We start from the raw sequence: 14,701 nt of genomic DNA, 5'->3' as shown, positions 1-14,701 counted from the left end.
TTGAGGGTGGGCTGCATGGTGGTTTAGTTGGTCGGTTTGCATCAAATATTCACACACATTTGAACAATTTCAGATACCGCCTTCCAACTTTCATCTGGTCACTGTGGCTGATTGAAGCATGTACATGTGTGTGTGTGTGTGTGTGTGTGACTGTATGAGTGTGTGCGCGTGTGATTGTGATGCTGCTGTTAGCAACGCGTCGAGGAGAACGCAGTTACTTGCCAGATTAGTAGGGGTTGATAAAGAGGCTCCAGCTGCTGCTGCTGCTGCTGCTGCTGCGGATGCTGCCTTTGCCCCAGATGTGCGTGCACGGTGTGGGGATGGGGCTGCGGGTGGGGGTGGGGGTGTGTTCAACTGGCTGGGTCTCAGGCTCGACACGAAATGGTTGGCTCACTCGCTCGCACGCGCATTTTAGCAGGCAACTAACAACAACTGCAAAACTAGCAGCAAGTGCAAAACTAACTAAACGACAACAACAAAGGCAATACAATATTTCAGCTGGAAATATGGAAAGGCCGTCAGTGCGTGAGTGTGTATTTATGTGTGTGTATATATGTGACTGACCCGTAGCCCAATTGCAATATGGCAATTGCAGAGGCAGCAGCAGCAGCAGCAGCAGCAGCAGCAGCAGCAGTACCTGCCACACAGCGCACAACTTGGCCAAAAGCTGTGAACGCCACCGCCTGCTGTGTATCAATTTCAAAATGGCGGAGACGCAGCAGCCTGGAAAGCCAATGGATGTGTGTGTGTATAAGTGTGCGTGTGCGTGTATGTGTGTGTGTGTGTGTGTGTGTCGGTGTGCGTAGCCTGCGCTATTTGGCGGCAGTCACAAACTTATTGGTTAACAACGGGCCGCAGCAGCAGCAGCAGCGCATGAAGACAAAATGGCGGCGGCATAAAAAAAAACACACAAAACTTGACATTTTCCAGTCACGTATGTGTGTGTGTGTGAGTGTGTGTGTGGGCGGGTGTTACAGCTTTTCGGTGCTGCCGAAAATGCAAAGCAAAAGCAACAACAGCAAGCGCCAAGTGAAGCCTTCAATTCGGCTACAGACTTTCCCTTTGCTGCCCAGATAATCGATTTTGTTTGCCGCAAGCAAGGGAAATGCTGAAAAACTGTGCACAGCACTCGTGAGTTTTCTTTATGCATTTCACAGTGGTAACGCATTCTGCACTCGAAAGGGATTGGCATGCTGTTATCTGGGGTTGGCGGCCGAGTAGGTGGAGAGAGGTGCGGGTAGGGGAGCGTGGGCAGGGGCGGGGGCGGCCAGTATACACTTTGACTTGCACATCAGCAAAATACATTCATAAAATAAATAAGTAGAAAATTTGCACATACACAAGCATAAAACAAACAGCAGCTTTAGCTGCAATGACAGACAGAGAGGGAGGTAGGTAGAGAGGGAGAAAGAAAGAGAGAGTGAGGGAGAGAGAGAGAGTGTGAGAAAGAGAGAGTGTGAGTGAGTGAGTGAGTGAGCAGAATAGAGGGGCTTTTGAGGGGGGCAAAAAGATGATGCGAGTGAGCAGGAAGCACAAGTGAAAATTATTTTTAATACCCACACTCAATTCCACACAATTCCCCAAATGATGGGTATATCAGGATGATGTGCCTGTCTATAAGCTGAATAAACGATCGTAATATATTTCTTGATATATGTACATACATATAATATATATACATACATATGTATGTAATCCAATCGAAAACCTCTTGAAAAAGCTAAAGAGACAACCTGCTTCCTTTCCTGGTTCTCATACTTCGCAATGCATATTTTTAAACTCATTTCTCATTTACTCTTTTGAATAAAGAAAAAGAAAAGAATTCTAATCGCTTGTCTCACATACTTAATTTAATTTAATTATGTTAGTTTAATCAATTTCAATATAATTATGATAATAAATTTAAGTTTCTAGTTTATTCGGCTCGATGTCAAGTTTGAACACATTTTTATTATATTCAAAATTATGAATATATTTATATTTTTTTTAAATTTTTAATATATTTATATTGCATTAAAATTAAAAATATATTTATGTTAATTTTAGTTTTAATATAATTATATTATATTAATATTATAAATATATTTCAATCATTTTAAAAATGTTAATATATTTATCTCTATATATAAAACTGTTTGTCCTGACTGACTGACTGACTGACTGACTGACTGACTGACTGACTGACTGATTGGTGATCAACGCACAGCCCAAACCGTAAGAGCTAGGAAGCTGAAATTTTCACTGTAGCTACCTTATGTGATGTAGGTGCACGTTAAGACGGGGTTTCGGGAAATTCCACCCGCAAGTGTGGAAAAATCGCGAAAAACGTTTGTATGTAACTTTCTTGTTTACCATCCGATCGGCCCCAAACTTATTTTTGAAGATCTTTGTTCAAATTCATTTGAGGCGTGTTTCACACTTTTAGGAAAATCCATTCATCCTTGGTGGAAATAGAGGGCAAAGATTTGGTGGGTGACGTTTCGCGCTCAAATTCATTTTCAGAGATCTATAAGAAAAATCATTTGAGACGTGTTTCACATTTGTCGCAAAATCTAAACCCCTTCGGTGGAAAATGCATTTCAAAGATTTTTTTGGTGAATTTTAAGTTTTGTCCGATTTGCATAAAAGTTGTTTGATTCCCGTTTGATCAGTTTCAAAATCATTTTCAAAGCATTTTGAAAACATTGATTTTATAATATACGTGCCACGGGCAAGGCCGGGTTATACCCGCTAGTATTATATAAAAACTATTAATATATAAACAACGTAAATAAAATAAAATAATTCTCACCAAAATTTTGCTTAAAATTATATTTATAAACACTTAGCATTGACTCAAGAAGCAATTAGCATGTTCTGTCAAGTGTTTGGCTAAAATCTATAATGATGATATATACATCTGGAATTTGTATATAATATGAACATTTTTATAAAATACTTTAAAAACTGAAGCTTCTCCAAATTACAATTTGTGTGGATTTGCTTAACACATGGATCTCAGGAACGTTCATTGTTAACTGGAGAATATATATCATTGATTTTCTTGGCTTTGGTGTTTGTGTATTTTGCCGTCATTAAAGTTGAGCTTCGAGATGCAAGTGTCCTAGCGGGCAAGGAAATAGGTCGTTGCATGTGTGTGTGAACTGACAGCTGCCACCTGCCTGCTTTCCACTAGCCTTTTTGAAAGAGGCGCGCCTGCAAAAGTCATTGACTTGTAGAAATCAGCGAGAGACATGCTGGCGCCGTCTGGCGGCGAGTGTGTGCAACTCACATAAAACAATTGTAATCGATATTCGGAATTGGAAGAGAACAAACAAATTGAACTTTGTTAAAATATATGCAATTAGCAAAAACACACTAAAGCACCGCTCTTAATTGTTGCTTCATTTTTTACTAAGCTGCTTAAACAAAAAGTTTCTTTTAATAACTTAAAACGAATTCATAAGCTCCTTAATCTTACAAACCTAATTAAGACGACTTTGGAAACTTTAATTGTGGGGCTGGTGCTCTTTTTGCAGCACATCTATATACATACATATATACATATATATATTGACATGCCAATTACTCTATCATAAATGTAAATATATTTTAAATTAATATCTACCACAAAAGATGATACAATATGATTTAAATTAATTAAAATAAATATATAGTAGTCTAGTAAAATGTATCATTTTTCACTCTGTAACAAATCCGAGAATAAAGCTGAAACGAATTTATGCACTTTTCCGTATTTAAATAGAAAACACGCATTTTCTCTCATTTGTCAGAATTATGAATTGAGCTGAGAAACATTTCCATTTGAAGTTTAGAAAAACACACACACACGTAAACACACACAAACCCTCACAAACGCACACCCACATATTAACGCACATAAACACATACAAACATAGACACGCAAACACACACATACACTTCCACACACACCCATACACACACACATGCATACACACACAGTGCCTAAGTTGCCTGGCGCTGAAAAAAGTGCTACAAAAAATTTGTTGCCCAGCGAATGCCTCAAGAGCTTAGCCATAAAACCTAACAACACGCTGGGTCGAGGGGCAGGCGGCAGGGGGGGGGGGAGCGGCGGTTGGGTGGCGCCCTCCTTGATTTCAACACACAGAGAGACCAAAACCGAGACCATTTAATATTCACCACACCACAAGTGCCAGCCGAGCGAGCCAGTGCTTGGAGCCGTAGGGGGGAGAGGGGGAAAGGGACGGTGACGCGAGGTAGGTTTTCGGTCGCTGGGTGACAGGGCAAGGAGGCGTGTCGAGGGGCGGCGCTAAATTATTTAAAGTTGTGCAAAAGCCGAACGCAGCCAAGAGTAAAACAAAGCATGTAATAAGTGCTTAAAAGGTAACGGTGCAAAAAACAACCGAAAACGAAGAAGGCGAAAAAAAAAAAACCAAAACAAATAAGAAAATGAAAATGAGAAGAGGAAACCAAAAAGGAAAAATGAAATGCTGCCTGCACGCAGAACGAAGGGCGAATATACACGCAGGCGTCGCCGACGGAAGCACGACAGAACTGCAGAAGGCCATTGCGCTGCTGGGGGATGTGTGGGGGGCGGGGGGAGGGGGGTCAAGGGGTTTGCGGGCTGTGTCAGTGAGGGAATGGACGAAACGGAAGGACGTCGATGCTGTTGTTGTTGTCGTTGTTGTTGTTGTTGTTGTTGTTGTCGCCGTCGATTGTCGGTCGTTGGGTCGTCTTTGGGTGTTGTTGCTGTTGTCTCGCGATGTACCCCATTTCTGTAGCTCCGCGTGTCCGTCAGCCCCTTTTAGGCGTTGTTGTTGTTGTTGTTGTTGCTGCTGCTGCTGCTGCTGGGCGCAAAACATTTCAACTGAACGCGTCCCGTGCGCCGCGAAAAGTGAGCAAACAAATATATTTTTAAAGCAACAAGAAATTGAAAAAGGCAAAGAAGAAACAAAAAAAAAAAAAGAAATGCAAAAAGTGTGGAAAGAGTTACGACTGCGGGAAAAGTACAAAAGCTGGGGGTGGACGACATTGGAAGTTGGCCCAAAACTCCATTTGGCTCGAGTCTCTATAAAAAAATGTGTATCCACACACACACACACCCACTCACGTACATACATGAATGTGTGTGCTGCGGCCTGGAATTATGAAATTATTTCATGGCATGTCACGCGATTTAAGAAGTTTGAGGCGTAACCCCAGAGCAGCCCCAGATACCTTCAACAACAACAACAACAACAACAACAACAGCAACAGCAACAATCCATGCCCCGACGCCCACCATTGGAAATATGAGCAGCAGCCATCTAAGCAGGGTTTAGGGAGAGGTGGGGGGGGGGTGTCGGGTGGGTGGGTGCAGTTTAAGTAAAAGAGAGCGTAAAATACAGCTTAGTGCTAATTTATGGGACTAGCGGAAGGCTTCGTGTGCATTGCAAGGACTGCCGCCTGCCCCAACCTGCCGCTGCCTCCGCCCCTTCGACGACTACGTGACTTAAAGCCGTAGAAACATGCTCGTATATATGTATATACATATATAAGTATACATTATATAATGTGTATGTTCTGTCCCCTACTCCGTTGCTTTTAACATCTCCTTGCCACGCGCTTTCTCAGCTCGCGGAATTCTATTCATTTTTTCAATTCTTTGTGCAATTCCTTAAACGTTGCACTTTTCCAACAGTTTGTCTTGAAATGAAAATAGTTAAATATTGTTTGCAACAGTTCTTTCAACTTTTATATTACAAATTTATGATATTTTAATTAGTTAAGCAGATCAAAAACGTGCTGTGTAGAAATAGTAAATATAATATATGTATGTATTTTATCTTGATTAGTGCAAAATGTAGCATTATAGTGTTGGTAAGCCCCACGCAATAGAAAGTTATGCAACACGGAAATAAATAAAAGAAAACCTAACCTTAAAACTCATTACTATTGCCTAATTTCTTTATTTATGTTTAATATTATTCGTTTCTTCGAGGAAGCAACAAATTATAATGTATTTCACAAGACTTTTATTTAGTTTTAAACCAAATCCTATTTTAATTTAAGATATACTTTATGTTTGTTTATATATTTTGCACTTTTCTTTTTTTAACCTAAAATATATCTTAAAATATGGTACTCACATTTTCTCAAACATTTCACAACATTTTCGTTTAAATTGATGCTGGTATTATGAACTTTTTTCAATAGTATTTTTGTAATATTATTTGTTAAATTTTTCTGTTTATTGCATACGGTTTTCTTTATTCTTCTTTTTCTACACTTCGCTTAGTTTTTTTACTGCTCTTGAGCATAAGAGAAAATATGTTGAAAATTAAATAATAGCCGAGACATTTAACTTTGCCAAGGACCCTGGCGACCTGGCCACGCCCAGCCAAGAAACTCACACAAAAAATATATAAAAATTTCTACACAGACATATAAACGCGCGCGTTATAGTATGAAAGAGCGATAGAAAGTCGGGGGTGGGGGGCGAGAGGGTGAGTGGGCTGAAATGGTAGACAACAGTAGAACATTTTTTTCTTTTCTTTTTTTTCTGCTGCGGCCAATGCGCCTTGTGCGAGCATATTAAGTATACGCCAGGGCGCACGCAACACTGAAGCCAGCCAAAAGAAGAAAAGGGAAATAACGGCAGGCATGATATTTCCAATTAAAACAAAAAACAGCAACAACAACAGAAAACTGAGTGGTGGACAGAACATGAAATTTTATATATATAAAAAGAAATACAAGTAAAAATACCGAAAGCGCATTTGATATACAAAATGGCCTTTAATCAGGTTTAGATGGTTGCGTTGCGGGGTTGCAGGGTATCAGGGTAGCGTGGTTTGGGGATTGTCTGGTTTGTCTGTATTCACAAATACACTCAAGTTGTCTCTCTGTGTGTGTGTGTGTGTGTGTGTTTGTGTGTTTGTCCAAATGTAAACAGTGGCCACAAAAGAAACGTTAACCAACACGAAACACGCGCGATTTTCAACTCCCCAACTCAAAAGTTCCAAATAGACTGAAATGTCCTTCGCACGCAGAGGCCAGGCTAAAAGCAACAACAAACAAGGCGAAAAGTGGCAACTGGCAACAACGCCACAAAATACTCGATACTAGTACACACACACACACACACACGTTCACAAACACACACACATATACACATATACACACACCTATACTGAAAGACAAGAGACGTCGACTGCGACAGCATCAATTTCCAAGTTGCGCTGATAAAAAAGCAATACACAGACACACACACACACAAATACACACATATATATAAGTATATACACACACGTATATGCAGCTAGTGACTAGGCAAGGACTAAAAGGACATGGCCGCGTTACCAAAGCTCTGTCATAAAGCAAACAACTGATTGAGTTTGTTTAGGCCATTGCCAGTGAATTGGGGCTGCTGGCAGCGAAAGGGGGGATGGTGGCGAGGGGGGGGGGCGTGCTGGTAAAGTGGGAGCGGAGCTATCGTTGGCAAGCGGGTGGGTTTTTCGCTGTCTGTGTGTGCTGGTGTGTGCCTATGTGTGTGTGTGTGTGTGTGTGTGTGTGTGTGTGCACGCGCCTTATTAGCTTCTGTTGGCAGTATTCATAAATTTTGTTTGCGGCTGCTGCTGACTGTGTAAACTGGATAACATGCCAAAAGCAAATACCGAAGCGTTAAGTCGACTTGTCAATACCCTAACAAGAAGTGAGAAAGAGAAACAGAGAGAGGAAGAGAGAAAGAGAAGCCGCGAAAAATGAACAGCATCTTCTTAACTAAGATCAAAACTTAGATACATGAACTCTTCTGTTATATTTTATGTTCGATTGTTATCGATAGTTTTATTATTTTTGATAAAATTACGTACTATCGTTTTGATACTAACGAGTTTTGACATTATCTAAGACATAAATTATTTAAACTAGCAAAATAATTTTAACTATCGAAAGTATCGCTATTATCGATATATGTATCGATAGTGTACAAGTCAAAGCTTTTTATAAGATAAGCCACATATATTCTGCTTAATCATATCCTTACATAATTTAGCTAATCAATTGAATAAATAGATTGGAAGATATTAAGATATCGTGTACAAAAAAAAAAAAAACAAACAATAAACTCTTGAGAATGTTATAAAAATACAGAATTGATAATGGGCAGAGAATATTGCGAGTGTTTCAGCAGCCGCAAAAGCAAATTCACTTTGCAGACTCCTTAAATTTGACAGCTCGCAGCTAACCAAAGTCAGAAGTATTTGTAGAGTATACAAAATAGGGAGTTTTTAGTAGAACTCTCTTGTGTGCATTAATAATGGGAGAAACGCTTAAGTTTATTAAGTTTGACGAATGTTTCCCGTTTAGAAATGGAATTAGCCATGGTATTCTTAGAGGGAAAGAAACCATAACTAGGATACTGAAAGATGTACTTGATTTTTGTCAATTGTCAGCTCCAAATGCTTCCCGTAGCATCCATTCAACTGCTGCAGCATGCCACATTTGGGTCGATAAGCGAGTTCAAAGCGAGTTTCGTAGCAGTCGCTGCATTTTGTCGCGAGAGCTGGCGGCAAGGATTTAGAAAGCGAGTAAAACAGAGATGACAGGATTGAGAAGGACGCACGCAGCACAAGAGCTAGAGGGAGCTGGAGCATGAGAGAGCAGCAGCAGCAGCAGCAGCAGCAGCAGCAGCTGCATTCCATTCCCCAGCGTAAGCGGATCGGGGTGGGGCCGAGCTGTTGTGTACGCCAGGTGAATATCCCAATGCTTACAAGCAGCACCGGCGCACGCGTCTCTGGGATGCTGCAGTGGGCGGTTCAGCGATGGGTGGCAAACACACACACACACACACACAAGCACACACACAAAGGCTCCTTAATTATTCCCTGCTTACGCGCGTTTATGTGTGGCTATATATATATATATATATATGTGTGTGTATGTGTATATATATTGCTGGATTAGGCAACGGTCTGGATGCTGCCAGGGTCGAATTATATAATAGTTGATACTTGAGCAGAGAACTTAAAAACACACACACGCACGCACAAAAACATATACATACACACATATAGAAATTTTGCTTGCTCAAATTAGTTGCTGAATCATTCAATTTTCTTTCTTCATTTTTATTCGATTGGAGCAATCGAGCAAAAGCAATTTGAAGGCCAGATTTTAAGTTTTACTGAATCGAAAAAAATGTATCTTAAGTATAAATAAAAATCTATAAAAATACATTTTGAATTAAATAATTTCACAGAAAACATGTTTTTAAAACTGAACAGCAACAAATATATTTTAAATATTTATAAAAAAAAAGTACAAAAATTACAATCGATGAATTTAATATTTTTAAAATATTATAAAGTATTTAATACTTATATATAAATATATTTTATATATTTAATATATAATATATTATTTGGATTTTAATATTTTAAATTTTAAATACTATATTATATTATTAAAAACATATTTAATTCATCGATTAAATATATTATTGTATAATATTTTAAAGAACGTTGTATTGAATGAAGTTAATTTTTGTTATATATTTTTACTGTACATGATTTTTTTTTCAATATTAATTGAATTAATATTTTTTGATTTTTTCACCATTTCAAGTTTATTTTAAATATCATATTTATTTATAATTTTTATTAAAAAGTTTTTTAAAAATTTGAAAATAATTCAAAAATAGCTTAAAACATATTTATAATAAAATTGTATAAACAATTTTTAATATTATTTAATTGGAAAGTGTACAAAATTGTTTTTTTTTTAAATATCTTTGCCTAATTAAATAAATAAAAATGATTGAAATTAGATAAAAAGCTCGATTTATACTGAGATTTCTTTATTACAATTATAATAAAAACATTTTTATTGCCCAATAATTATTAATTATAATTCAACCAAAAATATTTATTTTTTTTCTCAGTATCTCTTCTCTTATTTGTTAACTTTAAAATTTCGCTTCTATTTCGTAGTCTCTGCAAAAATGCGCAGTTGTTTTCAAGTGAGCAGCTGTTGTATTTGTTGAATTTGTTGGTTTTGGCTGGCTGCAGCTAAATTTGGTAACATTTATTATTGATTTCATTTGACTAAGTCGATTTAGTTTCGCCAAGGACAACGCTGCGTATGCGTGACAAATGATGTACGTAAGTGTGTGTGTGTGTGTGTGTGTATATAAACATATTACGTATACGCAGCGAATGGCAGTAGAGCAAAAGAAGAGAATTGAGAAAATTGAATGCTGCTTGGCTGGCTGTTATTGCTGCTAGTTGCCAACAATCAACGTTCAAGTTATGAATGCTAAGTGCTAAATCAATGATGATAAAAGACACACACATGCACACACATACACACACACACACACACACACACACACACGCGCATATTCAAATATGCAAACGGATGCTTAAATATTTAAGTATTTTGCTAAGGATTTTGGGCGGTTGGGCTGGGGACAGGCTGTTGGCGGCGTTAAGGGCGGGCTGTAAATGCCAATAGTATAAATGTCAGTTCAGGCCATGAAAGAAATGCCCAAAAGACACACACATATGTAACCATGTAAGTTGGCGTGTGTAGCAACCCACACAAATGAGCACACGCTCGCACATACACATATGTAGACAACTGGCTCAGTTGTACACACACACACACCCATACACACACACACATAGGGGGCAAGCAGACAGAAAAACGATTTGCCTTTTATGCATGACACGTAGGTCGGCTGTTAAAACCTTCTGCATGTTGCTTTGGGTTCCCTATTCTCAACTACAATCCCACACTCACAGCCGCATCACCCCCCCACCCTCCCCCCCTCCTCACCCCTCGTCTATCCACCACCCGCCACCAGTCTCTTTCCATCACTCTAAACGCCATGCTTAGACATATACCTTCACAGCCACCCACACATTCACACATATATACGCTTATATACATATGCCATACAATTTTGATAAGTATACATACATACATACATAACGTACATATATATATATATATATATATATATATATATATGTATGCATACGTATGTATGCAAGTTTATAAAGTCGTTCTTTTGGCACCAGCGCGACTCACAAATGAGGCAAATTTACTGTGTCCTTGTTGTTGCCCTTAAGTGTTGGGTAACACAATAACAGCAAGGCTGACATATTGATTTGTGTACACTCAGTGCTGAACAACAACAAAATACCATAAAATTCCAACGAAGCCAGAAGCAGCAATTGACAGATTTGAGCATACATCACTTCTAATTAAATGAAAGAAATCGAAACAGAGGAGAAGAAATTTCACTTCTGCATATAACAATATATATACATATATATATATATTGTATATATACGCAAGGCTAATTATTCCTCAACATTTATTTTTTTTTATAGCAAAAATATTTTCTTAGTCTTATAAGAAAGAAAATAAAGATGTTCGTCACAAAATAAACAAATTCTTGGAAACCAATCGCAGCTCCTTTTGTGAGTCTTTACTATTCAGGTATCCACTTAAGCACCCCAAACAATTTGAGTGACAATAATAAGCGAGAGGTCGCCTGTTCAAATCCAGCATCAATGAAACGAAATATTAAGGTTAACATTATAATTGTTGGTCAATTCTGGGCAAAATAAATAACTTTAAGAAAAATAATAATAATAATAATAAGACCCTAACCTTATGTTTTGGTTGTTTTTATCAACTACAATGCTGTCATATGTAACTTTAAAGTTCGAACCTGCTCTACAAAAGAATTATTCACTTGACCCGGAGAACGCCGGGTAAATTTGTCTGGTATAGTCATATAATATATAATATGATATAAAATGAATATACTTAAAAAATAACTAAATATATATTTATATAAGAATTAATAATAAATAACGTTGACAAGCATTTGATATAATTAGAAATCAGCTTGGATACAGTCTATTATATAAATGTAGTTGGGGTTGGGGTTGGGGTAAGGGCTGTTTGGAGAGACAACGTTTAGAAATGTTTTACTAGTCGCTGTAACTAACGAACAGAGCCCTGCAATTGTGCATTACCCAAGAGAGCAGTGTTGGGAAAGAGATCGAGTGAGGGGGGGGGGGGGGTGTTGCAAATCTATGAACTGTGCCAAGTCTATAAATGGGTCAGCCTACTCAGACAACAATTGTTAAGTGGAAATCTACTTCAAGTTGTCCGACTAAACGCGTAATTCATTGTTGGATATTTATGAGCATACAGCATGTGACAAATTCAATGATGATGTTGGCGATGATGAAATCATTTGTCGCGAATGTGAAGAAAGAACGTGCAAATTGTTGAAAGATCAGCAACAACAACAACAACAACAACAAGAGCAACAACAACAACAACAACAATGGCAAACGCTTTGGGCTATGAGCCGTTCACAAAATATGCAAGTATTTGGCGCACATTGCGTATGAGTAATATGTACAGGCAAAAAACAAAAATATATATATATAGTTATGTTTTTGCTCCCTCTCAAACTATATTGCTCTCTCTCTCTCTCTCTCTCCCTTTCTCTCTTTCTCGCTCTCAGCCTTTGCCTCTCTCGCTCTGTCTTGCTCATTTTCTCATTAGCAATTAGCAATAAATGGCCGCTTGCTTATGAAATTCCATTCAAATAATTATGACACATTGGCAAAAATGAAAACAAAAAATATTTAAAAAATGGATGTACTTAAAGTAATGCTCGACTAGCAGATACACTGGTCGGAAAATGAAAAGCAAGGCCTGAAATCTATGCATATTTGACTTGGGTTGTGCTATTTCTAAAGGGTAACTGAAATTTTATATTTTATATTGTTACCATATATCTTTTAGTAGAGATCATTATTAATTCTTTAAAAACATATATGACTTTAGTTAAGATACATTTGACAAGATTACCAATTTCGTAACATATTCCGTAACCATATTTTGTTTCCACCTTCGGCAAGGGTATTGAAAATGAAAACAAGATTTCATTTAATCGCACACACCCCAACATGCCATAGCACCGGGCGGTGCGAATTTCACTAATAGAGCCCACAGAGCTAATCACCTAGCAACAACTGCCGCGTCTTAAACAATTACATGGCTATATATACATATATACATATACATACATACATATATGCATAACTTTCTGTATACCATATACCTTAAGGCAGCTCTCGAGCGGTTGACTTTGTTCATTTGTTGTCGCCAGGTTTCTCGAAACTTAAACTCTATTTGCTCTGCAACGTTTCCATTGTTCATTGCATTTACCTAGCCCCATTGAAGGTTAACTATTTACACTCCAATCAGAGCTAATTTTAGTTCCGAGTATCACGCAAAATGCACCAAGGTTCAGAGTTTGCGTAAACTTGACAATGCCAAAATTACCAAGTTACCAACTGGCGGCAGGTAAAATCAAAAGGCAAAATATATACAACTAAGTTGAAGATTCTTCAGTGAGAAAGTGCATTTACATTTCTCACTGAAGAATCTTCAATACTTTAATACATATAAATATACATATACATATATATACATTTTATATAATGTATTTTTTAAAGACACTAGAATTTTTCCATTAAATAAATTATTTGTTTACATATTGCTGAACACACTTCATATCAGTTTCAGTTCTTCTGTAATCTATATATTTTAAAATATTTATGTTCACTGATTGAATGAACGACTGACCAACTGTCTGACCAGCTGGTTGACTGACTGGCTGAATGACTGACTAGCTGACTAGCTGACGGATTGACTGACTGACTGACTGACTGACTGACTGACTAACTGACTGACTGACTAACTGGATGACTGACTGACTGAGTGACTGACTGAGTGACTGACTGAATGATTGACTGACTTGACTGACTGACTGACTGACTAGCTGACAGACTGATTAACTGACTGATTGACTGACGGAGCAAATAACTGACTGACCGACTGAATGATTGACTGACTGACTGACTGACTGACTAACTGACTGACTGATTGACTGACGGAACAAATGACTGACTGACAAACCGATTGACAGACTGATTGACTGACGGAACAAGTGACTGACTGACTGACGGACTGAGAAACTGACTGACTGACGGACTGACAAACTGACTGACGAACTAACTGATTAACTGACTGATTCACTGACGGAAAAAGTGACTGCATGACTTACTGACAGCTTTTCCCAGTAATCTTCATAACGAAGTCAGGACAAAGACAAAACTTAATAGGATACACACAAAAAGGGCGAAAAATGGGTGAATACTCTAACAACATTTATGATTCAATTATTATATGAGATTGATGAGATATGAAGTTGATTAGCTTTTAATTTGTATATAGTTAGAAAGCCCTACAAAGAAGTTTTAAAAAAAGCTTATTTGCCTGAGCATAGCCGGGCAATACAACCCTCTTCAATCCGATCATAAAAATGATTACATTATAGTATTATTATTATATTATACTGAAAACTGAAACTTAAATTTTAATGGAAGATTCGAAATGGATGCTTGTTTTTAAAAATGCATAATTTGAGCTGCCTTTGCGCAACAGCTGCATAAGAATTGATTCTATGATCACTTTTAACATTTTTATCCAGCAATATGATTCATTCAATTGATTCACTCACTGCGTTCTCTCGTATATTTATAATGGGACCACCAAGAACACGAAACTTACCTAGAAGAGAGAAAAGAAGGGAAGCAAAAATTAATCAAGTAATTAATTTATTTTTAGATTAAAGTACAAA

General features: G+C 37.7%; 1 protein-coding gene across 1 annotated transcript in view; it reads right to left on the bottom strand.

Moving 5' to 3' along the window:
• The window catches only part of Tlk (Tousled-like kinase), a 53,104-nt gene that overhangs the window by 20,958 nt on the left and 17,445 nt on the right, over nucleotides 1-14,701 (bottom strand). The gene's annotated exons all lie outside the window — the stretch shown is intronic.

The sequence above is a fragment of the Drosophila montana genome, unplaced genomic scaffold (genome assembly GCF_035044405.1).
Source record: "Drosophila montana isolate Dmon_TW-CO22-7 unplaced genomic scaffold, ASM3504440v1 contig_1624_1, whole genome shotgun sequence".
Taxonomy (NCBI): domain Eukaryota; kingdom Metazoa; phylum Arthropoda; class Insecta; order Diptera; family Drosophilidae; genus Drosophila; species Drosophila montana.
This window is presented reverse-complemented; position numbering and strand designations above follow the sequence as displayed.